At 42.3% G+C, this 26920-nt stretch overlaps 1 long non-coding RNA gene across 1 annotated transcript; it reads right to left on the bottom strand.

Moving 5' to 3' along the window:
• Positions 1–14078: 14078 nt before the first annotated feature.
• LOC119819563 lies at positions 14079–26370 on the bottom strand. The gene is made up of 3 exons (XR_005286287.1): positions 26235–26370; positions 25614–25704; positions 14079–14200 (listed from the first exon to the last, which is right to left on the bottom strand). It is a non-coding gene; the product is annotated as an uncharacterized LOC119819563 (long non-coding RNA).
• Positions 26371–26920: the final 550 nt, after the last annotated feature.

Below are 26920 nucleotides of genomic sequence, written 5' to 3'. Positions count from 1 at the left end.
CTACGCACTTTGATCAGTTGTCGGTCTGTCTCCTGCTGTTGCAAAGGAAGCTCCTTTGCTGAGAGCTGAGAGATACCCTGATCTGTGGGTAGAAGGATAGATTTGGATGGAATACAGTCAGGAATTGTATCGATTTAGGGAAAAGACAGTTCAGATCTGTGGCCTCTCCAGCCATGGGTAGGTGGATGCCTGGCATGTTTTCCTCTGTGGGAATGAAGAAAGAGCGAGTACGAGGAGATGGTGCTATTACGAATATCTTCTCTTTGCAGTGTGCTGGAAATAAGTTCAAACAGTAACTCATATGGAAACTAAGAATTGTTTTTCACACTTCTGGTAATAATTACAGCTATAAATAAACACATTATAAAACAGTTCTTTATAGGTATTTGCTGCTTTCCTGTAGTTTAAGATAAAATTATCTGGGATTTAAAAAATAAGATAATAAATCATCAACAGTGGCAAAAATAATGAAATAAAACTACCACCTGCTAAGAAAAAAAGTTGATTTTCAGCAAAATAAGGATTTTTTTAAAAAAAAATATGGGGTCTTTCCCTATTTTTGCCTATGAATTTTCCTAAGCAAATACATTTATATCAGAGACAATTCTTTCTACTGAACACATATTTAGGAACTATATTGTATGTATGTGAAATAAACAGATATAAATAGATGATAGGTATAGAAAGATAGATAGATAGATAGATAGATAGATAGATAGATAGATAGATCCCCTCATCTCTCCTTCCCATTCCTTCCACTATAGATTATCCTAGGATCTACTTTTAAGGTTGTTATCAGGTGGTTGCTTGCTGAGATACATGGTAATCTGAACTCTGATATACATTTAGTTCCTAGAAAAATCCATCAGAACAGAGTGGAGGAAATGTTTTTGAAACAAAGCCCAGATGTTGAGAAGTCTTTTTTCCAAACTCTTGTTTTGCCTTGGACTTCAAAGGACCCTATATGGAATAAACTTGGAATACAAGACGAGGGCAGAGATTTGGCCAGGAGAACAGAAGGACAGAATCAAGAGCAGCGCAGTGGGGACGTTTGCCAAGTGCACAAGCGCTAAGGTCGGCTGTGCACTTTGAACCAAAGTAAATCCATCCAGACTTGTTGACTGAGCGGTGAACAAGCAAGGATGAGGACTTACTGAGGTAGCGATGGCCCCATGGGCACAATTTGGCTTAATGAAGTGTGCAGGCATATTTTTTCTGATCATTCAAAGCCAAGGCAAATTGATGGGATTTTTGTAAAATTATTTTTTCATGATTAGTTGGGGCTTTTTTTGGTTGTTGTTGTTGTTGTTGTTGTTTTGCTTCTGTTTTTTTTTTTTTTTTTGGTTTTTTTTTTTTTTTGTTTTTGTTTTTTTTTTTTTTTTTTTTTTTTTTTTTTTTTTTGCTTTTTGAGACAGGGTTTCTCTATATAACAGTCCTGGCTGTCCTGAAACTCACTCTGTAGACCAAGCTGGCCTCAAACTCAGAGAGATCTGCCTGCCTCTGTCTCCCAAATTCTGAAATTAAAGGCATATGCCACCGCCACCACCTAGTTCATTATTAGCTTTTAATGTGAGGTCAATAATTAAAGTATGCATGAACAAAAAATTGAACATAGTATTTGTTTACATTTTCTAAAAGTAAATCAGTATTGTGTATACAAACCTTTCAGTTTGTTTTAGTATACCTTACTCTACCCTGTTGTGTCTTTATTAGTCTAGAAATGTTACTACCATTCAAAATAGTTTTAAATTCAAATATGTAAATTTGGGGCCTCTGAAGAAAATTACTCCCCAGATTTCCTTTTTAATAGAAATATTCTGTACTGCTATAAAATAGTATTTCCCTTGTGCAAAATTTTTTAAAAGTAATAAATGTAAGCCATATTGCTCATAATTCCTCTACCACAATAACCTTTGGGTATAACTTTCCAGAATATTCCTATGAATTTTTCATACACACATAATATTTTGAAAGATGGTTAAAATTCTATATATTCTTTTTTACTTGATATATATGTGTCTTGTGTATCACATGTATTATAAAATACATATATAATGTATACACATAGAATTATATCTACTGTGACCAGATTACTAAGACTCTTAAATAAGTGTGCTTTATTTAATTGTGTGCTAGGTATTGACTAATAACATACTGTGTTTATGGGCTGAACACAAATTATTTAACACTGCTTTTCAAAGTTTCTGAAGACTTCCAATTTGGAGACAAGGGAATCTAGATCTCAAAGTCAACGGTGTTTCTTAAATGCAGGATCCCTCAGACTGTGGGTTTGTGATTCAACTGGATTCTCAAGCATGGGACCTTTGCGAGGGTGACATACAGGAAAACATCACTGCACTTTTTATTCGGCAAAATCCTATGTATATTCCAAATGACTCAGATTCAAGGATATGTTATTGTGAACCCCCCAATATATCTCTCTACTGTTGGAGTTTTAGCCTTCTCCAGTTTTATTGGCTTTTATTAGTAATTCTGAGATAAAGTTTTCAGATATTAATCTCTGAGTATTTATTTCTTTAAAATAAAATTTAAAATTAAGAATTATCTGGTCTATTTCTGTTTTAAAGATTTGATGTGTATCAACAAATTATTCCTAATGGTGTTAGCTATCTACATTCATATAGCACTATCCGAACTAATTTTCCGTAAATTAACTGAATTATCAATTAATTGAGGAAAGCAAAAACTGTTTGAGAAAGCAAACTAAAAAGATTAAAGGACATTTATCTTTTTAAAAACCTTACAAAATGGGGTTATAGTGTGGGTTTGGGGTAACAGAGCCACTGTTTATCACAGATTCCCCACCAGAAGCATCAGGTACAGCATGCATGTGCTTTAACATGTCTCCCCATATGGACACTTATTTAGTGAGAAAAATGTTGTTCCACAGTTCTGTCTAAAAGCTTTTTACTAGAGTTATCAGGATTCACGAACAACTTGTGGAGTACAGAGATCTTAGTCTTGGGGTTTTTACTTCTGGAAGCTTGGCTGCATGGAGGACAAGAATTTACCTGCCTAAAAAGAATTTTTCCAAGGGCTTGTCATGGTGTTCCCCTCCCCCCTGCCCTGGCTCCATATCAACTTTGCAGATTAAGCTGATGAGTAAGAAAATCAAAGTATGAGTAACAAGAACATCCACAGTAAGGTAAACTGGCTGAAGTGACCCCTGAGCAGCTGAAGAACATGAGCCTCAACCAGGACAGTGGGTCCCCAAAGAGAATATGGCAGGCCACCTACGGGGCACAACTGGAACCAAGGAGAGAAGGCTGGATACAGTGGGGAACGTAATTGTATGTTCTTGGCAAGCTGCCTTGAACAGAAAGACCATACAAGGATAGACCATCCTTAGTGGAGAACTAAGCTCTTTTCATGGATAATTCATTGTGGTCGTTTGCAAAGTCATTTTGCTCTTTGTCTTGGTTTTGCCCTTTGCTTCATTACTTTTGAATAAGTACAGGAGACTCATCGTAATTCCATTTCTATGATTTTCTGACTTTTTTCCTCCCAAATAAAAGCATTCACCAGCATGCAAAAGGACGTAATAACTTAAGAACAATGTATAGGAAGCGAGAAAGAGTGCTGAAGTCCGCACTAAGAGGCATCGCTGCCTTGTAGCCACCAGAAGTTTGAGCATAATTATCAGTTCCACCTCACTCTACCTTCACGACTGCCAAGGAAAGCAAATTACAGCGAAATCCCTCCCTGCAGTTGTAACAGATGTGAAAGTCAGATGAAAACAGTATGACTCACTTCAAAAGAAAAAGGAAGAGTTAGATAGGCAAACAGACACTGGCAGACGCGATGGGGTATGTGTGTCTGTCTTACTGGGTGTGCAGGCATGAGTGTGTGCTCGAGTTCGTTGAGTGAATCATTGGAGCAAAGGTCTTTCTGAAGCCAATGTCATCAATAACCGAGAGAATATTTACTTAGGAGTGAATGTTGAGCAAGTACAGACAAGGTTGATTTATGATGAATTGCTGTTGAAAGTACAACGTCTATGTGTTCTCTGGTGGCCTTCAACAATCCATGCTGACAACTAGAATTGAATACATAATACTCGGTGAATCTCTCAGAGTGGTTCAAAGGGTGGTGTCTGGTGTCTATGAATATAATTTTTTTCTATCGAATATAAGAGTAGAAATCAGCCGGGCGGTGGTGGCGCACGCCTTTAATCCAAGCACTTGGGAGGCAGAGGCAGGCGGATCTCTGTGAGTTCGAGACCAGCCTGGTCTACAAGAGCTAGTTCCAGGACAGGCTCCAAAGCCACAGAGAAACCCTGTCTCGAAAAATCAAAAAAAAAAAAAAAAAGAGTAGAAATCAAACCAGCAGCTAAGTAAATAGATCTTCCCAAACCTGCAAAAATTATTTATTATATTTGTGCACCATACCATTTGTTGCCTATCAACTGGAGAAAGCTTTCTGAATGCTGAGCTCAACACAAGAAGAGCTAAATAAGTCGTTGCATGCACTAAAGCCAGGGAGTGTGTTAAGCGAGATATCCACTCCTATTTTCCTCTAAGACCCTGTATAGATTCTACTTTACATTTCAGCCAAACCATTATGTGACAATCCATTCCCAGACCATGTCTGTGAATGAATTTAATACATTCTGCAAGATGGCACATAAAACCTCACCTTTGTGCCTTTTGACTCATTCTACATCAAATTAAATATAGGGATAATTAAAGATTTAAGTAATCTTAAAGGAAGGCATTTATTTTCTGTTTAGTCCTCATTTGCATATATAGAAATACAGGTATTCCTTATACAAAAGAAACCGGATATATTCTTGTCACTCAGGAGAAAATGAACTCAAAGTAGATCAAAGTGTTGAGTGTATGAGCTAAAACTATAAATGTGTGTGATAGAGAGAAAGGGTATATACTGAACTGTCTCAAATCCATAATCCCTTTTGCTATATCAGGTAGCTGAAAATAGAAACAACACATAGTATAGGAGATAGTATTTGTAAATTATGTATCTGTTAAGGGTCTTATATTCAGAAAATAAAAGGTTGCTTAGAACTCGTTCACAGAAAGACAAATACCTTAATGAAAATTCACAGATAATCTTTATAAACATTTCTCAAAAGAACATACTCAGAAGTCTATAGCTATGAAAGGGTATCAGCATCATTTATCACTAGTGACCTGAAAAATTGAAACTACCATGGGAGAGCATAGGATGAGTATAATAAAAGATATTGTGCATGGCTGTTCATGCCTATAAATCCAACACTCAGGAAGTTGGAGGCAGGAGCATGAAAAGTCCGCAACTGTCATCACCCACAAGGGGAGTTTGAGGCCAGTCAGAGCTACATAAGACCCTGTCCCGAGAGAGAGAGAGAGAGAGAGAGAGAGAGAGAGAGAGAGAGAGAGAGAGAGAGAGAGAGAGAGAAAGAGAGAGAGAGAGAGAGAGAGAGAGAGAGAGAGAGAGAAGAAAGAAAGAAAGAAAGGGGAAAAGAAAAGGAGGGGGAGAGAACAGAAGGGAAAGGGAGGGAGGGAGGAAAACTAATTTCCTTAAAGAATCTTTAAACATCTAAATATGTGTATCAATCAATAACAAGTCTACATAAAAGAAGATTGGGGGGATCAATCTAAAGAAATTTAAAAAACAATTTAGACCATCCCCAGTAAACAGTGGAGATTTTTCTCATGGGAAGGTTAAAAAACACATTTTAGAAAACAGATAGCAAACAGTGGCTGAGGTCATTCTGTTTAACGAGTATTATGTCATCCAATAAAACAAACATTTCTGAGCTACCGTGTAAAAACTAATCTTTTCTGTTTGGATTATCTTGCATTACTTGCCATCAGCAGTAAGGCAGCTAATCCTCTCCTTCTGGGTTCACATATGGGTATAACTGCATCGTTAGCCCTGCAGGAAAGCGTGTAATGAGCACATGGCATTAGACTTCTTAACTCCCAGTCAACGTGATGCCGACCGAAAGGCAAAGAGCTCAAATATTGCTCGTTCTCTGTGAAACATGTTCTGCCGTAAGAATGGTGTGTTAGCAGGAAGGAAGATTGCCAGAAATGAGCAATCCCACCCTAAATGACAGTTGTCAAGCGGACAATATGAGTTAGAAGACATACTCAAAGTTCATGTGTGAATAAAATGTTCAAACTTTGAGGAAAGTATAAAGGAATTTGTGCAATGTTGCTTTGCCGCATTGCTGGATCTTTTATTAAAAGTAGGGACATATACTTCTCTTTACCCATTTACAATCCTATCTGGACATCGGGTTTTTCAGGTTTGCCTAATAAGAACCTCATCTCCTAGTTGTCATCAAAACTATTACAACCACTATCATCCCAGACCTCCAGTACCATTTCAAATTTTCTAACTAGTGTTGATTAATTGAATTTTTCCAAAACAAGTAAGTACAACAAGAGTTGAATTCACAGAATTAGTAAATGCTGTCTTGATGCTGTATTTTAGTTTTAATAGTCCAAAGTGGGACTTTTCAAAGCCTAGTGTAAGCAATACGAGGGAGTTTTACACCCCAGGGGCAGCAGTCAGAGAGACTGAAGGTGACATTCATCCCAAGTAAGGCTCACAAAGTAAAATCCAAATTTAGTTCCTCAAATGTTCTTTTAGTGCCTCTGTGACGACGCGATCCACACGACCATATCCCCTCCTCAGGCCATTCCTCTCTGTGACAAAGCAGTCCACATAGCCATATCCTCTCCCCTGGTCAGTCCTCATCCTTCTCTTGGGGACTTGGATTCTGTTTTCCAAGTCGCACTGATGAAGCAAGATCACAGAAGAGGTTTAAACAATAGCATTGTTATTCCGAGACACTTCAAGTCAAAACCTGTCCTATAGAACACAGTCGGGAGGGCTGGAAGCCTAGTCTACTACCTTTGTGAACCTGTGTTAAAGGAATCAATGTTCTCCAATCCCGCCTTAATATGGTGTATAAACCAGCATTCCTGCCAGAACAGATGACATGCTCAAACTAGGGTGGCCTAAGGAGTGTTCATTTACAAAAGTCTGTTTGCAGAGGTCATAGGAAATCCCCTATATTGTCACATGATTATGCTGAGCTAGTGACACATTCTCACCCCAAGTCCGAAACCACGAAGGGAAGGAGTAGTTACTGAACTGAAAAGGAGAGTTATCCTGGGACCTTCGCCTTGATAAATGACCATTCAGGAACAGCACAAGAAGCAAGAAGCCCGGTGGGATCCAGGAGAGGGGTCAGCTCACTCCTTGCCCTCTTCTCCAGCTCAGCAGGAAGCGCAGGGGCACAGCAGCCTCAGCTGCCTTGTCAGCAACCTACCTTACGCCAAGATCACCTGCTTAGTTCCCCAGTGGCCAAATCTCCCCCAAGGCCAGAGGGCAGAAGATAAACAGGAGCCATGAGATAAAGTTTAGGAATGAGTCAGTTTCCTGGGCCAAAGGCCAGTCTACACAAAAGGAGGCTCACCAATGCAAGGCCAGCGTTCATGATCGAGCATCTGTATCTACATCAGCTGCTTGACACAGATGTGTCCACATACTGAACATGGAAAACTCTAACAAAAACATCTTCCCAGCACATCTGCATGGCATGGGTATCTTTCACACTGAGAATCCCCACTCCCGAATCCTTGGGCATCCAGGATTCCTGTCTGATCACCTGCGAGTGACCACCTGCAAACTGAAAAAGTGAATCTTCTTGAACCCTCGTTCGTTCCCTTACAGACATTTTCTCAGTCCGTCTTCAAAATGATCCTATGAGTCATAAATCATTATCGATGCTTTAAAGGTAATTTAAGGCTGAAATGGTTCAATAATACTGTATAGAAAGTAGAAGGTGACTCCCTACGCCCAGTATCATTTAATTCTAAGGCCCCATTCCTCCCACATACTAATTTACAGCACTCAAGCACTTGACCTCAAAATAGTTTAGCAATTGGCTAGCAGAGGGCAGGGTGGGTAGAATCACAGCTGACTGAAAATTGCTCGGGGTCTAATGTCTATCTGGTAGATCTCTAAAGGGAGAATCCAGAAAGACAAAAAATTGGAGTAATTAAAAAGGGGTTGATGTCTAGAAAGAAAAGGAGACAAAGAGTTTGAACACCATTGTGTTTGTTCCACGCTCCGGTGCTGTAAGCCAGTTCAACCACTGTTAGAGTCTACAGACCTCACACCTGAAGTTTACGCCTCCTGGAATGTCTGCAGTGATGTAATGCCTCACCGCGAGTAATTTCCCCTGCCTGCCATCTTACCTTGCTTATTGGTATTGTGAGGCTGCAATGTGCAATGAGCAGCTTGATGCATGAATGGGCAGGCTCATGAGCTGACCCTGAGGGTCAATGACTCTTCAGGTTGCACACGTGTGCTGTGTGCTGTTGTCGTAAAATGTAATCACACCTACTCAGGTAGGACGATGCCGCTCTCAGGGTTTACATCTTGATAGCAAGAAATGAGTCAGTAGCTTGGGATGGCATAATTCATAGGAAGTCAGAGAGGGGGTGCATCGTCAGACTCACTCTGGGAAATCAGAGAGGGGGTGCACCATCAGACTCTGAGAAATCAGAGAGGGGGTGGGTGCACAGTCAGACTCTAGGGAGCTGTTTTCCTAGAAAACAGACAGAACCCAAATCTGGGCGAACCTTCGCCCTGAAAGGCCTGCAAGCAAGCGTCTACACCACAAGCAAAGCCTTGTCTGTTTAGTAAAAAGGCTGAACTAACACAAGGTTTTTGTTTTCCCAGAGGCAAAAATGTCCAAGAGGAGATGATGGCACAGGAGCACAGAGCCGGCCCTTTCCTCCTCTGTTTGAAGATGGACTCAGTGCCCTCCCACAGCCCTTCAGTGCTTTCTTCTTTCAGCGAGGCTAGAAGTCTCTAAAGATGGAAAACGAAGAAATAACTGTCAGGGCTGGGCAGGCTCTCCCCAAGTCAAGGCGGTCAGCAGCAGTCCTTTTGTTTTTGACTCAGATTCCACAGCTGTCACAAGACCACACATTCCCATGGCTTCTTTAACTTCCACACTGGGTTCTATAGAACCTTTCTATGACTGTTCTCTTGACTCAGCCAGCTTTCCCTGCCTAAGCCGAGAGACGATTATAGACAGCTAACTAGATAAAGAGGCTAAAATAATATGACTTTTGTTCTTTAGCAACTAAAAATTGCCAACTAGTAGCTAACTTAAGCTTTGGGTGTATGCAAGAGCTATGTTGAGTAATTTATATTCTCTTTGCCATCTGGGAAATATTTTAATTCAGAATAACAAAAGATACTCTGATAGCAGAGTTTTGTTTTTAATAAAGTAAATTAGAATGGTTGGAACTCTTCTAAATATTAAGTGTGCAGGATGTGATGGCACATGCCTGAAACCACAGCTTTCAGAAGGTGAAGTTAGGAAGACCAGGTATTCAAAGCCAGCTTTGTAGGAAGCTTGTACTACATGGACATTGTCTCAAAAGAACAAAAATCCCCAAATTCAATCAATAAATGATTCTGAAGTTGAGAGTTTATAGTTTATATACTGTCTGGAAATTAAGGACAGATGAAAATAATAGATATAATTAAATAAATAGATAAAATAAAATTAATGAATAATTATGATATTGAGCAGTATTTCTTATGACATATAGGACATCTGTGTCTTGATGAAAGAAATTCTAGTGCAAGTTAGAAACACAGGGTTTGAGCAATGTCTCTATCAAAAATTACCTGGAAGAATTAAAAAGTTATCATTGATGCTACCATTCTGATAATCCCTTCTCTGTAAAGGGAACGGCTGCAGTAGCGCACGGTTTTCAGATCACGATTTAAAGCTCACTCAGCCAGCACAGGGCAGAGTCAATGGCTGTTACTGTGGCGATAACCAGTCATCCATCTGGTTACATTTGAACACTTTGAAGAGTTCTAAGTCCTTCAAAGTAAGCACATGAGTGTATGACGCCTCCAGCCTGTCTGTGTCTGGACCTCACTCAGTCAGTTAAAGCTTCCTTGGCTGCAGCAACCAGGCAAGTCTGCACAGGAATGCTGAATGCAGCAGAATATGGAACAGAAGGTTAAATCCCTGGGGAGAAGCCCCAAGGAAGTGTATTTATGACATGAGTCCAAAAAGAACTCCTGTAATTAGAGGCATTGAAAGCCAAAAGAACCCTGGGATCCAGTCCTCAAATTGGAAGTAAAAAAACGGGTAAATTGAAGATAAAGGCAGTAGTGCCAGACTAAAGCAGAGAGTCAAGACACAGAGAGCTGGGGCTTGCTAAGAAATAAATTTCTCATAACATTAACTAATTAATTTCTAAGAGAATGAATCTCTCGAGTAAAGTATCCTGCACAATATAATTTTCAGGTCTTCCACACTTTTTTTTTTTTTTTTTTTTTGGTTTTTCGAGACAGGGTTTCTCTGTAGCTTTGGAGCCTGTCCTGGAACTAGCTCTTGTAGACCAGGCTGGTCTCGAACTCACAGAGATCCTCCTGCCTCTGCCTCCCGAGTGCTGGGATTAAAGGCGTGCGCCACCACCGCCCGGCACTCTTCCACACTTTTGATACACTGATGGTATGGGTGTGTGCACATGTGTGTATGGTATGTATATGTGTGTGTATGGTGTGTGTATGGTGTGTGTATGGAGGGGTGTGTGCGTGTGTGTGTGTGTGTGTGTGTGTGTGTGTGTGTGTGTGTGTGTATGAGTGAAGTCACGTTGGGAGGAGGAAGAAAGCTTATTGTCTCCAGCACGAGTCTGTTAAAATCTAAACATGTCATCTTATTCCCCAGAGAACAATGTGGTGTCAATTACTCTGACATTTCAACACTTTGGATGTAATAAGGACTATAATCACGCCATGACATTTGTTTGGTAAAAGATGTCCTCGTGCCGCATAAAACTCTTAAAATGAATCTGTAAGCTGTGTTGTAGCATCTCTGTCCAATTATAATTCTATTACCCTTCAGCACATGCTATTTCAGTAAGACAAATATATTTTGCAATGTTTGAAATTTTTCTTGTCTGTGTAAACTTTTATGAAAAATGTTTTGCTTGAGAAGATAACCCAGACTTTCATGCAACATGAACTAGGAAGGTCTTCTACCACTTCCTTCAAATTCTACTTTCAAGATAAGATAAACTATAATAATCAAACATAACTGACCCTTGCCATTATAAAAAAAGATGATTTTCTACCATTTCTTGGAAAGAATTTTGAAAGAAATTTTGCCCTCATATTTGGGTCTTAGAAGCCTTGCTCTATGGCTTCCAGTCGGTCCCATGAGTGAAGACATAACCGTGTTGCCATAGTTCTCAACTAGATGTTCACAAAGCATTAACCATGACCTTTGCAAATTAGAATAATTCATAGTGGGTTTTGGCAATTCATACGATTTACCTAAAAAGGAACACCATTATTCTCACTGTTATTAGCAATAGAGTCTTTGGAAAAAAGACATAAATCACTTTGACATAAGAATGGGAACAAGAGAATTGGCCAGTAACCAAGTGATCTGTACCATGAATGGAGGCAGCTTAATGTTTTGTTGGCTCGTATTTCCTTAGGCAAATAAGCTGGGGGTGAATATTTATCTATAAAGTCACAGAAATGCTATTGATCTCTGTGGTGATTTGACTGGAAATTTGACAAGCCCATAATACGTACTCCATAATTTTTGCTATGAAATGTGGATGGACATTTAAATAAATGCATCTGAGCTTCTAATCTTTTTCAGAGAAAGATTCATCACAGTCCATTTTAAGCAAATAATATTCCTGCAATCTCAGGACCCAGGAGACTGAGGCAGGTGTGTTGTTGAGACTTCAAGGCCAGCGTGGGCTGTATAGTCAGTTGAAAGCCAATCACACTACAGTGTAAGACTGTCTCAAAAAATAAAATAATAAAAAAATTCCAATCGTCTTTGGCATCTTGCCAATGTTCACGAAGCAGTATCTCTGGACCTCGGAACTTTAAGACCATTTGGAGGTACTTATCGCTGAGTCACTTGGTAAGGACACTAAAAAAAAAAAAAATCTGCTCTCTAGGAGCGTTATAAACCTAGTGCCCTGATTTCCAAACCCAGGTTTCCAGGGAGACGCCCCCAGTTAGTTCCTTGGGCAGCTGAGGAGAGGGAGCCTGAAAAGGCCAGTTCCTATAGCCATACTGATGAATTTCTTGCATATCACCATAGAACCTCCACCTGATGATAGATGAAGAAAATGACAGAGCCCCACCTTGGAGCACCGGACTGAGCTCCCAAGGTCCTGATGAGGAGCAGAAGGAGAGAGAACATGAGAAAGAAAGTCAGGACCGTGAGGGAACCTCCAGCTGGCGACAGATGGGGAAGGTGACTGAGCCCCACATTGGAGCACTGGACTGAGCTCCCAAGGTCCCGATGAGGAGCAGAAGGAGCGAGAACATGAGGGAGAAAGTCAGGAACGAGAGGGGTGCGTTCACTCATGGAGACGGTGGGACAGAACTAATGGGAGATCACCAACTCCAGTTGGAATGGGACTGATGGATCATGCGACCAAACCCGTCTCTCTGAGTGTGGCCAACAGCGGGGGCTGACTGAGAAGCAAAGGAAAATGGCTCTGGGCTCTGATTCTTCTTCATGGACGGGCTCTGTGGGAGCCTTCTCAGCTTGGTCGATCACCTTCCTGGACCTGGGGGGAGTTGGGAGGACCTTGGTCTTAGCATAGAGTGGGGAACCCTGATGGCTCCTTGGCCTTGAGAGGGAGGGAGGGGAGGTATGGGTGGAGGGGAGGGGAGGGAAGGGGGAGAAGGAGGGGAGAGAAAGGGGAGAAGGAGGGGAGGGAGGGGGGAGGAGGAGGGAAGGAGATGGAAATTTTTAAATATAAAAAAAAAATAAACCATGAGAAAAAAAAAAAAAAAAAAAAAAAAAGCAAAACCCAATAAAAGAAGGTTTGAGAATCAGCTCCATGCCTGTAACCCCAGTGCTGGGGCAGACAGAAATAGGTGGATCCCTGGATCTCATTGACCAGCAAGTCTAGACAAACTGATGAGTTCGGTTTACTGAGAGACCCTGTCTCAGAGAGAGAGAGAGAGAGAGAGAGAGGAGCAATTGAGTAAGACAGCTGACCTTGGATCTCTAGCTTCCATGTACACCCAAACCCCATACACACACACACACACACACACACACACACACGTGCACAAACCCATATAAACATATACACCACACACACACACTAATAGGTAAGAACAAATATACTAGTAGTTAATGGTTTCATTCTTATTTCAAGATGACAAATTTTCTTTACTTATTTCCATAATCTCAGGGTAAAAAAAAAAAGTCTGTGAGTGAGGCGTATACTAAAATAATGCATTTGATGGCATCATCCTTGTGCATCATACAGATACACACAAGAGCCTTTGACGAATGCTAGCCTTCAAAGTTTGGGAAGTTCATAACAGCAAAACAGCACACGATTTCCTTGTAGAGTCACACACTGAAGAGCTTGGAGCCAGGGTGCATCCTTAGCCTGGAAGAGATCCTGAGTTCAGCACCCACTACTAAAACATGTCACAGTCATGAAGCAATTTCCTCTACAAATGCGAGCTCTGTTCCCACCAAATACAAGGAAAGTAGTCTATCGAACAAAGAGAATTGAAATTGTGTCAGTTTGTATTGTGGGATTTCTATGTGTTCTCCCAGGAGGTCTACAAATAGCTTCTCCCTTTCTTTAGGATTGTTTGAGCCCTGAAGCATACACTACAGCCCCTGCCTGTCAGCAGCCTTCCCAGGTCACAAAATGGATTTCCTATCTCTGAGCGGCTTACTCTCCAGAACACAGATACACACACACACACACACACACACACACACACACACACACACGGCTAATAAATCTTCTCAGCAGTTAAAACACACATCCTTGTCAGCCAATGAGACCAGGCACTCCACTGAACTGACTAGCTCATTCTCTCTTCTCTGCAAAGCTACATGGAACCCAAATCATGGAGCCGTCGCCAGGTGGCCGTGGAACATCCTTAGGACTTTCACAGGTCTCTCACTCAACCCAGCAGGTACGGGCTGCAGTCCACACGTTTGGAATTTCTAAGAAGCCAGCAGGAAACTTACCGAGCTGCCAGGATTTATCTCCCCTGGATAAAGCGTTCTTTGATGGAACTTGGCAATAACAAAGCAATTACTCTTTTCTAGAATTCTGTGAACAGGCTCAGGTATGGTTTGTAGTTGAGTTTATATAACCTAGGAGTCTCTCTGGAAAAAAAACGAATACAAAATTAAGTATGAAGGTGATTGTTTATTTAGGATAGCAACACAAATCACAAGCATTTATAATTTTAGAAAGCAGGAAAATAGCAAAAGCTTCACAAAATCTATGGATACCACACATTTGTGTGAATATTGGAATCAACTAACAGCCTAACTCACTAATATTTTGCTACATTTTAACTTGCCCTCCTGTGGCTATAATTTTGCACAATCAGTTTCTCCAGAGAATAGCGAGTTCTCTTCTGTTTACCACAGCACACTGAAAATTACTATAGATGTGTAGACACGTTTTCTATCAGAGGAAGCAACACACCTCTGAACCCCAGTAGTTGGAGGGTGGGGTCTAAAGGATCAGGGTTCAAGGTCAGCCTGAGTTAGGAACTGAATCGGGTGAGTTTGAGAGCTCTATGAGGTCCTCTCTCCTCCACCCTTTGCTCGTCAAGCACCCAGGGAACTACTAAGGAGCAAACAGGGGTCTTGAAAAGAAGGTGATAGGTTTTTTTTTTTTTTCAGACCCAGGAATAGATGCTACAGAGTCCGTCACACACATTTACAGTGGCCATGCAGCATCTTAGAAAGCCCAGGGCCCACCCATTAAATAAATTCCTAGAAACTGTCAGAGCCTCTAGAGAGTGGTGCTTGCCAAATAGCTAGTTCTAACTTGCACTGAGCCTTATCTGAGGACATCTGGGCTGAGCGGCTTATCTGCCGGAGCACACACAAGCCTCCCCGTAGCAAACACCTAATCATGGACTTCCTGCTCCAGGATGGAAGATGCCTTGTGAGCTAAAGTCATGTCAGTGGGAAGCACAGCTGAAAAGGGCTGGTGTTAAAACAGTGATCAAGCCCTCCCGCCATTGGTACCAGGTTCCTGGGTTCAGACCCTAGTAATGCAAAAACAAAAACAGAAACAAAAACAAAAACATTCAAACTTCGATTCCTGCACTAAAGTACTGGCTATATGTCAAGGCAGAAACCAACCTAGGCTACCTGAGAGCCTGCCTCAAACACCAGAAAGGAAGGTAAGATTCCTTCACAGTGAAGTCTGTCTTCTAGGTCTGAGGTACGCGAAAAATTATCACTCTTTCTGTTAACAAAAACCCTAGCCTGAGAGGTGGATTGTGAACCCTTTTCATTGGGAGGAGGGAGTCCAAGATGAGGTTTCTCTGTGTAGCTGTAGCTGTCCTAGAACTTACTCTGTGGACCAGACCGGCCTCAGACTTGGAGATCTGCCTGTCTCTGCCTCCCAAGTACTGGGATTAAAGATGCTTAAATGGGATTAAATCTAGGCTCAGCCTAGTTTTTTTTTTAATTTTAATGCCATTTACAAATAATTTAGTCTCGTGACTGAGAAAGTTTTTAAACATACTGGTTGAACAATAGTAAACAAGCTCCCCAAGTTAGCATCAAAATTCAGAGAGGCAAAGACTATGGCTTCATCAGCGGGCTTGCTGGCTTTAGTGTCTGGCACTCTCTGAAAAGGAACAGAACAGATGCCAGGCTCTGATGAGTGGATTATAGGGCAAGCTTTGGCTAGCACTGAACACTAAGGTGGCTCCTGATGCTGCAGATAGGAGAATTAAGGGCTCTAATTAAACTGAGATCTGCAAAGTATACAGACCCAAAATATCCTTGGAAAATAGGTTAATAACTCAAAGTAAAGGTATTAACACCCTATTCTTTCCATGAATAGAATTTTTTAAGTTAAAAAAACTAATTTTATCTTTATACATGAACAGAATCTCCTCTTGGAAAGTGCACATGTACACAGAAGAACCATGACAACCAGTTCTACGAATTTTCTGAGATATGTCTATGCCTTCTGCTTTTAGCGGTGTGCGTGTGTGTGTGTGTGTGTGTGTGTGTGTGTGTGTGTATGTGTGTGTGTACATGCTAATATGTGTATGTAAATAGGCATGTGTATGGAAGTTACAGGCCAATGTCCGATGACTCTGTCAATCACCTCCCTCCTTCCCTCCCTCCCTCCCTTCCTCTTTTTTTCTTTCTTTCTTTCTTCCTTTCCTCCTTTCTTCCTTTCTTTCTTAAGACAGGGCCTCTCTGCCTAGTCCTGGCTGTCCTAGAACTCAGGATGTAAACCAGGTTGACCTCCAACTCAGAGATCCACCTACCTCTGTCTCCTAAACACTAGGACTAACGGCATGTGCCACCACGCCCAGGGATTTTTGTTTGGTTGGTTGGTTTTTTCCTACTTTACTTCTGTGGCGGAGCTGTTCACTGAACTCACCGATTTGGCTAGACTGGCTGAGCAGGGAGCCCCAGGGACACCACCCCCCGTGCCTGCCTCTGCAACATTTGTGCTGCTAGGCTCTGGTTTTGATGTGGGTTCTGGGGGGTCCCAACAGGTCTTGTGTGGTGGGCACTTTACCAGCTGAGCCAGCCTCCTAATCAATTTATAAATTATGGTGTTTAAATCAGGAGCCAGGAATCAGTTTCATTTGCACACTGAAGGTCAAGAGAGTGTACGAAAATCCGCCAGCCTGGAATATTTTCAAGCAAATTCTGATTTGGCCCAAGAAAAGCCAGGCATTGGAATTCTAACCGAATAAATGCATCAGGAAGAATAAGAAAATGTATGCCCTTTTAATATGCACTCTGTGCGGCAGGAGGCAACGCTGTCTTTCCTTTCTACAAAATTCCATATGCATAAAAGAGAAATTCGAACACAGCTGTGGCCTGTTCATTATAACACATGTGTTTCTGGAATGCTAATCCAATATGTTAATGGAGAATTATGTTTTACGTGCACTAGATTGATGCTTTCTTGCTTCTTCTGTTCTAACGAGTATATTTTAAAATTCTATTTTAAGTAAAAATAAAGTAAATGAATTAAAAATTGATCTGTGTTATAAAATCTCTATGTGTCCGCTTCTGTGGCCCATACCCAAGGCTGTGTGTGTGGGTTAAGCAAGCACTCAGCCACACTTGTAAAGAGCACTGACTTCCCCTGGCCCAGCAACCATCACCTGGCAGCATCTCAGTCCGTAGGATGGGACTTCCTGAGTCCTCCCCGTCCATACTGGACGTCCATACTAGACTTTTTACCTTACACCTTTTTGGAGAATTATATTTAAAGAGGTCATGAACTATTTTTAAACTACTGAGCCATCTAATTGCCCAAATCAAACACATTTTAACAAAATTCAACTCCAAGAATTGTAATAATTTTTTTTTTTTTTTTTGCTTTTTCGAGACAGGGTTTCCCTGTAGTTTCTAGAGCCTGTCCTGGAACTACTCTTGTAGACCAGGCTGGCCTCGAACTCAGAGATCCGCCTGCCTCTGCCTCCCGAGTGCTGGGATTAAAGGCATGCGCCACCACCGCCCGGCCAAGAATTTGTAATAATTTTTAAGACACTGAAATGAGTAGCAGCCCTCCTGTGTGGGGAGCTCTTTTCCAGAGTGGCCGTGTCATTGACTGCTCCCCAGTAGCTGTGTATGAGTGATCCAGTTACTCCACTGTCTCCCCAGTATATACTGTGCTTGCCAGCTTTCACGAGAACTGTTCCAACCATTTGGGTGACAGACAGATCTCTCTACAGGCTCTTGAAGAACATCTCACCGAAGGAGATGCCTTTGATGTTGTCACAGGCTCTGATAGGATGTGGATTCTTATCTTGGCTTCTTTTCTAGATGATCTGTTACTTTTTATGAAGGTTGGAGTTTTAAAACATAGTAGAAGTATACATTTTGTAGGTAAGTTTTTGTCAAACAACCATTGATTTTCAGTCTGTGGTTCTTCTTTTCATTCTCTTGACAGAATCTTTCACGGGACAAAAGTTTATAGTATCGATGAAATATATCTGCTTTAATATACTTTGGGATGCTTTTTTGGGGTTTTGGGGGGGGTTGTTTGTTTTTTGGAGTGGGGGTTACAAAAAGGAGAACAGATTGAAACAGGTTCTCGGTTTGTAATCCAAGCTATCCTGGAATTCACTACATACCCCAAGCCTGTTTGCACTCACAGCAATTCTCCTGCCTTAGCATCCTGAGTTCTGGAATTACAGCTGTGAGCCACCACGCTCACGACTCTCCCCATTCTCCACACTGTGCTCATCAACTTTCTGTAACTGTAGTACCACGGCTGAAATACTCCACTTAAAAGGAAGCAAAGTTTCTTCTGGACCATGGTTTCAGAGTCTTCTGGCTGTAGTCACAGCATCATGGCAGGATCCTGATGTGGAAAGACCCTGTTTATCCTGACAGTCAGAAACACGGAGACAGGAAGAGGACTCGTCCGTATCTTTTTCACAGGAAAGTCTGCAGTGATAATTCCTCCCAGTAACAGGCTCCACCTCTGAAAGGTTCCATTTCCCTACAGGCCATGGTCAGACCAAACCTATAACACATGACCACCAGAGACACTTATCAAAAGCAAAACACACGGGATGCACAGTCAGAAGAGACAGCTCAAGTGAAGGCAAATCCCTGACCTTTACCATCAGCGCTTCACAACTTGTAAATGTGATTTCATAAAACAGTTCTGAAAATAAATCCATATATGACACCCTGTAATAACCCTGAGATGGTTATAAATACTGCCCTGGTTTCTCTCACTTCACCATAAACTCATAAAAGACTTCACCACACAGAAAAGCAGGTGCCAAGCCCAGCCCTGGGCAGCCCACGCTGGAATAGCAAGTTCATGGAAGCAGCACAAGGAAAGGACACCCAGAGGGTTCAGAGGACTGTTTTGCCAAGGTGATTCGGAGCGGTATTTCAGCACTGGGAGGAAATACAATAAAAATAAACAGAAGGCAAAACTCTTGACACGTGATGGGGAATACTCCTTCAGCATGTGTAGGAGAAGGTTGAACGTTTTACTTGCTAGGGAAACCTGGACCTGTAGAACACGGGCTCCCTGAGCAAAGTAAAAGTGTCCAGTTTGAAAAAGGCAAGTAGTTTAGGGACTGCCTGATTATCTGGCGTGAGGTGCTAAATGAGAGCTGGTTCCTGGAACTGCCAGGCCTTAGGAAGCCCTCTTCTGCAGTGAGTCCATGGTGAAGTCAAAGAAGAGGACCATTTCTTACAAGTACTTTGAAAAGGCAACTGTTTCAAAACAGATTCCTGGGCTAGTGGGGTAGCTCAATGATAACACACTTACCCTGTTTGCCTAAGACCCTCCAGAAGTTCCGCTTCATCCCCAGCACCCAAAACAAAAATAGATCCATGAAAAAGAAATTCTCAGTCCCCACCTGACACCTATGGAATCCTAATCTCTGGGGTAATCAAGAATGTAATTGTGGGTGCCAGTGGTTACATTGTTCTGTGGGCATAGCATCTCCTACTTGAAACAGAAGTATGTGTCTAGAGACCAAATGTATACATTGGGCATGTATTTCCTGCTTAGGTTAAAGCAACTCAAAACTAGCATGTTTATGATCTTTTTAGAGCATTGGAAACCTAATGAGGTGAAGTAAAACCAGGGTGAGGAAACTTCTAGAAAAGAAGCTACAGTCTCCCTACACACTTTGTCCTTAGTTTTTCTTTTTCCTGCATGAGCATCCTGAGTTCTGTTTGAAAGGAAAACCCTCCCAAAACCTTTGGTCCCTCATTTCCCCTGAGTGAGGACATTACCACATCATACACTTCAGGGTCAAAGTTCTTTACATTGTTACAGACTGAAACACTCCTTAAATTTGAGCAAATCTACTTAGCCACGGAATCTACTGGAGGCGCCAGCACACACCACTGTGTCCTTGAAGATCTGAGGTCCTTTTAGAAGTCCACATCTCTGGGTTCAGACTGAGATTGTTCTGTTTTCAGTCATCGAAACTCCCTACCTAGTTATCTACCCACGTGCATTTGACCTGACAACAGCATAATTGACTTTTTAAAAAGAAATTGCTAGTTCTGGACTGGTAGCTTCGTCAGTAAGTCAGCATGATTCACAGGCATGAGCACCTAATTTAATCATGTACAGAAATTGGCAACATGTTTGTGTCTTCCTCATATTCGCTACATTTTTCTTTGTCCTGAAAGAAATCAGTTAAAGCTGCGTGTCCTCACCTTGCATCTTCCCAGACACTGTCTTAATTTATTTTAAGATGTTCAAATGCAATAAAAGTTTAAAAGAGGATGACAGACAAACAAACCATATAGCCTTCCCTTGTACTCAAGGTTGTGAAACTTGCCATGACACCCTTCTCTCGCTCCACAGGGCAACCTGCATCTCTCCTGCCATACCATTCAAAGGCAGGGACTGCGCTCTGGACACTTGGCCCCTTCCTCTTCAGAATTAATCTTCCCAAAATAAAGACATTTCACCTGCATAACACCTCCTCCTCCTCTAGCCCTAAGGCATCAGCTTTGATCTAAATGGCAATATCCTAGATCATTCTACATTTTCTCAGTTACCACAGATGTCTTCAGAGTTTACCAGTGTATCAGTGCAAAGGGCTGTGATCATGTTTCCACAGAGTCCCGCATGTGGGAAGACCCTCCTGCCACGTGCTATTGTTTGAGCAGCTCAATGTTTAGAAGTGTCTAGGCTCCTCTAATAATGGCTTCCTCTGTGTTTCTGCTTCGCTTACAGAAACAAAAACTAACTTTCCACATCCTGAAGCCTTGACTGGCACTGACCTTGCTTCCCTCCCCAAACACCACCCCCATGCCTTCCCCTTTCCATCACCCCCTCCTCAGCCCTCCACCTCCTCACCCCTCCACCTCCTCACCCCTACCTCCTACCCCCATGCCTGTTATCCTTGCTTTCTTTAAAAAGCATTCTCCAGCAAGTTCCCTCCTAAAACATTCACCACAGTTTCTAATAACCCAGCTCGCTTGGGGCTCCTTGCTTTCTCTACGCCACTGTTAAACACTGTGAAAGCCACGCTTGACAACACTGGGCGCAAGCATCCCAAGCCAGTATTGCTGGCTTTCCTAAGCTGATGTTTGGACTCTCGCTGCCTTGTGTTAAAGATATCAGAGACATACAGTGCACAAGCTAAGTACATACACTAACACTTTCAATCTATGTATGAATCGTCAGCTCTATTTTACTTTATCGTGCTTGTGACATGATTTGAATGTGTGCCCAGGGTCAAGCTGTTAGTGGTTTTTTTTTTGTTGTTGTTTTTTTTTTTTTGGTTTTTCGAGACAGGGTTTCCCTGTAGTTTCTAGAGCCTGTCCTGGAACTAGCTCTTGTAGACCAGGCTGGTCTCGAACTCACAGAGATCCGCCTGCCTCTGCCTCCCGAGTGCTGGGATTAAAGGCGTGCGCCACCACCGCCCGGCGATTTTCACTTTAAAGAAAGGACTTGACATCAAATTAAATGTGTCTTAAGGAAAATTAGTGGCGTTTCATTTCATGCACATCAAGAACTGTTGAATAACGCCCCATAGTAAGTCGGAAAGTTTCGTCATTATATTCTATATCTAAGAAGGAGGAGGTGGAGGAGAAGCATGACAGTCGCAGTGGCTCACACCTACAATCCCAGCACTTAACAGACTAAATCGGGACGATTGTGCAAACTCAAGGCGAGTCTGAGCTATCTGATGAATCAGACCGAGGCCGTCACAGATTACAGAGTGAGTCCCTGACTCAAAGCAGAACAAAAGAACTAGCAAGCGCTCTGTAGTCTCACCCCTGTTACCTCTCCCACAGAACTGTGGTTTGGATTGGCTTCACAGCTTCACGCAAAGCAAGGTATTTGCTGGATTCCAAATCTAGGTTTTATTGTGATGGCGCTGTAGAATGCACTGTTGAGCTAACGGTGTTACATAGTTTTCAGCTGCAATCATTTTGGCATCAGAAAATGGGCCGCAGAGTAAATGGAGGTGTCAGTTTTTAATGACACAAAGGCATTTCCCTTGTCGCACATCGCAGGGTACATGACAGGGGCTACAATTTGGAGAGGAGCGTAAGACAATGGCACAGCTTATCAAACGAATGCATTTCATCTGCCTCCCAGATAAACACCCATGTTCTTTCAGTATTAAGTGGCAGATACAGAGGACGGTTGTGTTGAAAAGATAAACATATTGATCTTTAAATGAATTTCTTTTGCTATCCAAGCCATCATACCTCAGACCTTAAACAAGCAATTTTGTTTATTATGTCTTGCTTGGTTTTGATCTAGTCTGGCCTGGCCTGGCCTGCTCTGGTCTTGTCTGGTCTGATCTCTTCTGCCCTGGCATAGCCTAGCCTGCTCTGGTCTGGTTTTATTTTGACTTGTTTTTGAGACAAAGTCCCTCCCTGTAACCTGGGCTGTCCTTGATATCCTGCCTCAGTTTCCCAAGTGCTGAGATTTCAGGCACAAACCACCACATCTGGTTTACTAATGGTTTTTAATTGAACTTTTTGCAGTTGGTGGCGTAAAAACTAGAGCCGGATAAAAATCTTAATATCCAGTTTCTCTTGACATAAGGTCTTTCCTAATGGCGCCATTTTCTCCATGTGCTAACAATTTGCCAGAACTTCCCCTCCTATGATATTAGGCGGTGTGAAATACATCATAAATACGCCATCTTTGTATCACAATCCCATCTGTGTCTCTCGGGTTTGTCACACTTGACCCATTTCCCTCAAAATCACCTGTATGCTGCCAGAGGCAGGTGAGTTTCAAAATCTGGCTTCGATTCTGTTTGGGTAATTCGAAATGGGTTTACGCTGTGGTGCTTTATACAGTTCGGTAACAACGCATGCCCCATGACACTAGCCATGCTGTTCATTTTTCGGAAGTTTTGCAGAAAGTAAATTAAGTGATGCATTATTTACATCTTGTTGGGCATGATCTCACCCACCAATATGTAATACCAATACTGAAGAGGCTAAGACAGGAGGATCACTGCAAGTTCAAGGACACTAAGCAAAACTTTAGCTCCAAAAAAAGTATGATGTCATCTCTCTCTTTGCACCTGTAACTGAAAAGTTATGTGCCCTGTCACTCAAAAGCAAGCCTCCGTGTTGGACTTGGATAGATAATAGGCCTTTGGATCTGGTACACTCCCTACTCTTTCCCCAAGAAGAACGTCCAACTACGTGCCCAAGAAGTAAACAGTGTTCTAGAGTTACGACAAAACAGTCACTTAATGGCCATGAGATGGCAGCTCAGTAGGCAGGAGGAAGGGGATGGTCTAGTCTCTCCGGAAAAGCTCTGAGAGAATTCGTTTTCCTGTTACTGCCAACTATCCTATCACCAGGCGAGAGAATCTAAAACGAAACCGCTTTGTAAATGGTGTCTCCTCAGAAGCAGGAGGTGCCAACGAGACTGCCAGCACGTTGGACCTCCTCCGGCACGGCTCGGTTGAACAAGCGCCCCTGACAGGCTCAGCCTCTGCGCCCATTAGGCACAGTGTGAAAGACCCCATTCTCTTGCCAGCTGGCACGGCGAGCAGTTATCTAAGGATGGAAGCGGCGCAACACTCGCCTCCCTCCCGCAACTGGAAACCAAAGCAACGATTAATTATGGATGGAATGTGGCCAGGCCCGGCTGCAATTGTAATCAAATGAGACCACACTGAGGAAAAGTAACATTTTATCCTGTGCAAGGAAGGTACCTCACAGATAGATTTACCACTGACTGCTGCCAGTTAGTGGAAGATAAAGTAACAATCAATCAAATTATTCACACAAGTTGAGCATAAGCAAGAGCCAGTGAAACAAAATATATGCTTTCTAGTATTATATGGCAGATACTTCATTTAATATAAAGTTTGATTCCCCAGAACCACAGGTCCACAATTTTTTTTTCAATGAAAGCTGAGAAATACTCTATCCACTGACACTCTAAAGAAGAGATCCGGGAACTTTATACATCTAAAGCCTTCTTTGTGAAGATAGATTACAATATTTCCTGTTTTATTGTCTGGCTCGTGTGTTATTATGATAGCTTTTGCATATTGAAATATGGAGCCTGGAAACTGCAGGCTATTCAGTCAACAAATAGAAACAGCTTGATAATTACAGCCATGAATAATCAAAGAGACAGGAAAACATGCTAATGTATGCAACCAAAAGCTAACGAATCTATTTCTTTAAAGTAACAGTTCAGGAACTAGAGAGATGACTCAGAATTTAAGAGCACTCTCTGCGCTTGTGAAAGACCTGAGTTCAGTTCCCAGCACCCATATCGTGGCTCACAACCATCTGTAACTCCAGTTCCGGACAATCTGATGCTTTCTTGTGGCGTCCAGGGGCACCAGGAACACATGTCATGCACGGACATACATATTGTCAAAACACTCATGCACCTAAAATGAATGAATCTAAGAAATAAAACAGCACAGTTTGAACCTTCTCTGAAAAAGCTGATCGCTGCTCTGAGGATTAACTTGACAGACTAAACAGAAACACGGCCACATCACACTGCAGGGAAACGCAGACTAGGACCAGCCACGCCCTAGCAAGTCCTGCTTACTTTAAATACATGTGGGTGATGCACTCATCATTAACAGCAGAAATGAAATGACATACGCTTCTGGAAATTTCCTCAGAATGTGTTTGTTTACTGGGAAAGTTAACTGACGTCTGCAATTAAAGTGAAAAGTCTACCTATGGAACCACAAACCCTGCACGGTGTCTAACAGGAGAGCAGAGGTCTTCACCTCGCCAGCCTGAGAGCCAGTGTGTATAAAAGCTGGAGCCTGTCTGCTGAATCTTGAATTCCACTCTGGTTTCTACCCCTTCCATTCACTGCCAAACTATCTGTTCAGCGATGGATGACTGGAGGGAAGCCAGGAGATTCCAGCAAAAGAAGAGACGGGTTGAAAAGAACCATGGCAGAACGCCACGGCAGGCCAAACTTTTCTATCATAGCCTGTTCGCCCACCACCATGCCTCCTGTTCCAACTGCCAACAGTGACATACAAGCTAGCCAGGTGCTCATAGCTACCAGGAAGCAACATTGAATCGTTGTTGAACCAGCAAGATGTCTTTGAGAGAACAACACTGGGTATGGTAATAGGAATCGCACGGATGGCTAGTTGAAAAATAAAAATATGGGAACCAACACGCCAGGAGGAAGGCAAAGGCATCTGAGGGTCTTTCCTATTCTGTCTTGGAGAGAGCTGAGGCTTTGTGTGAGGCTTCTGATGAAAGCCAAACTATAAACATTGAGATAATGACAATGGTATACTGAACAGAGATCCTGTGGTTTCGCAGGGCCCAGACCGCTTCACCTTTCCTATTTCTCCGAATAAAACAGTGGACATGCGTGTCTGCTTTCATGGTGATTTGTGCTGCTCTTTTCGGGCTCAGATCAAATACCATGGGTATCATAGAGAGCTCTGGAGAAAAATGTGTCAAAGCTGGTGGGGTGGGATATGCATCACTAGAGGTTGTTGTTGGGATGTACAATAAATTTTAAAAAAATAATAGAGATTTTAATACCCCTCCCCCAAAAGAAAGAAAGAAAAAGAAAAAAAGAGCATGAGAGTTACAGTACCTGTTATCAGTTGTCTTCCAGAATTCCTGCTCTTCTACAGTGAGAGCCACCAAAGGGTGAATGATCACGTGAGGGTCGGTCACACAGGAACCTGCAAAGTGAAGTCCTTCCTTATGAGAGAATGACTGAACATTGGGATCTGATTACCAATGCCGCCCTCCACTCCAGTGTAAAAAGAAATCGAGTTTTCAAACTGGTGATTGCCTGAGAGAGTAAAAGCAAACTGAGCAGAGGTGAAGGCTAATGCTAGGCCTCTTGGTAGCTGTCAAGGCATCTGTCTTAGCTTTAGGAAGAAAGAAGAAAAAAGGAAATGCCCATGTGTCGTTAGACTGGGTGCTGTCCTCACCCTCCAGGGAATATCTTTCTCTGCATATATGATTTCCGTTTCATAGTTTCACAACCTGACACCCCTAAAGGTGAAGAGGAGTTCTTCCTCTTGCCTTGAACAGAAAGCATCCCCCTTGTACACTGGAAAATAACTGACAATTGTACTGCTCCCACCCACTCCCACCCATCACATCCCCACCACCCACTCCCGCCCATCACATCCCCACCACCCACTCCCGCCCATCACATCCCCACCACCCACTCCCGCCCATCACATCCCCACCACCCCAGTACTTGTGGATTCCAATAAGAAGCAGGCCAATGGCTTGGGGTCAGAAGTACTACTTCTAAAGGCCCCAGCTAGTAAGTCCTCATATAGCTTGTCACACTTGATCAAATTTCAGACTTAAAATATGTCTATAGAGAAACTCCTATGCAGTAGCTAGAATGCTGTCTGCAGCTACGGATCAATGAGCGGAGTTCAAACGCTGCTGTGAACACAGGCCAATGGGAACGACTGAAAACTGCACCTTTGAACTAGACTGGTGGGGGGGGTGCGGGTTGAAAAAAATCCAACCAGTTTTCACTCAGGGCTACATCACCTGACAAATGTCAAGAAAGCTTGCCTTTCTTAGTTCATTAAGTCCTTAAGCGATTATTATCTGCTAAGAAACAACTGTTTGTAATGTTATTTGAAAATATGAGATTTCAAAATACTGACCTCCTGCCAGCTTAAAGGTGTTTTGCAGAGCTGGACTTTTGAGGTGCTGGGTGAGATTACTCATTCACGCTGTCATTTGTAATGTGTTCTGTGAGAAGCCTTGGGATTAGAGTTTGGGATTTTTTTAAAAAGTAAAAATTTCTATCTACACAAGCTCTTCAAATACATTTCAGCCTTACTGTCCCTTCAGCACAGACCCACAAACCCGTCATCCCGAACCGTCCTAAACTAGAGCAGATGAAATGGCTCGGCAGCTAAA

The sequence above is a fragment of the Arvicola amphibius genome, chromosome 7, assembly GCF_903992535.2.
Source record: "Arvicola amphibius chromosome 7, mArvAmp1.2, whole genome shotgun sequence".
Classification (NCBI taxonomy): Eukaryota; Metazoa; Chordata; class Mammalia; order Rodentia; family Cricetidae; genus Arvicola; species Arvicola amphibius.
This window is presented reverse-complemented; position numbering and strand designations above follow the sequence as displayed.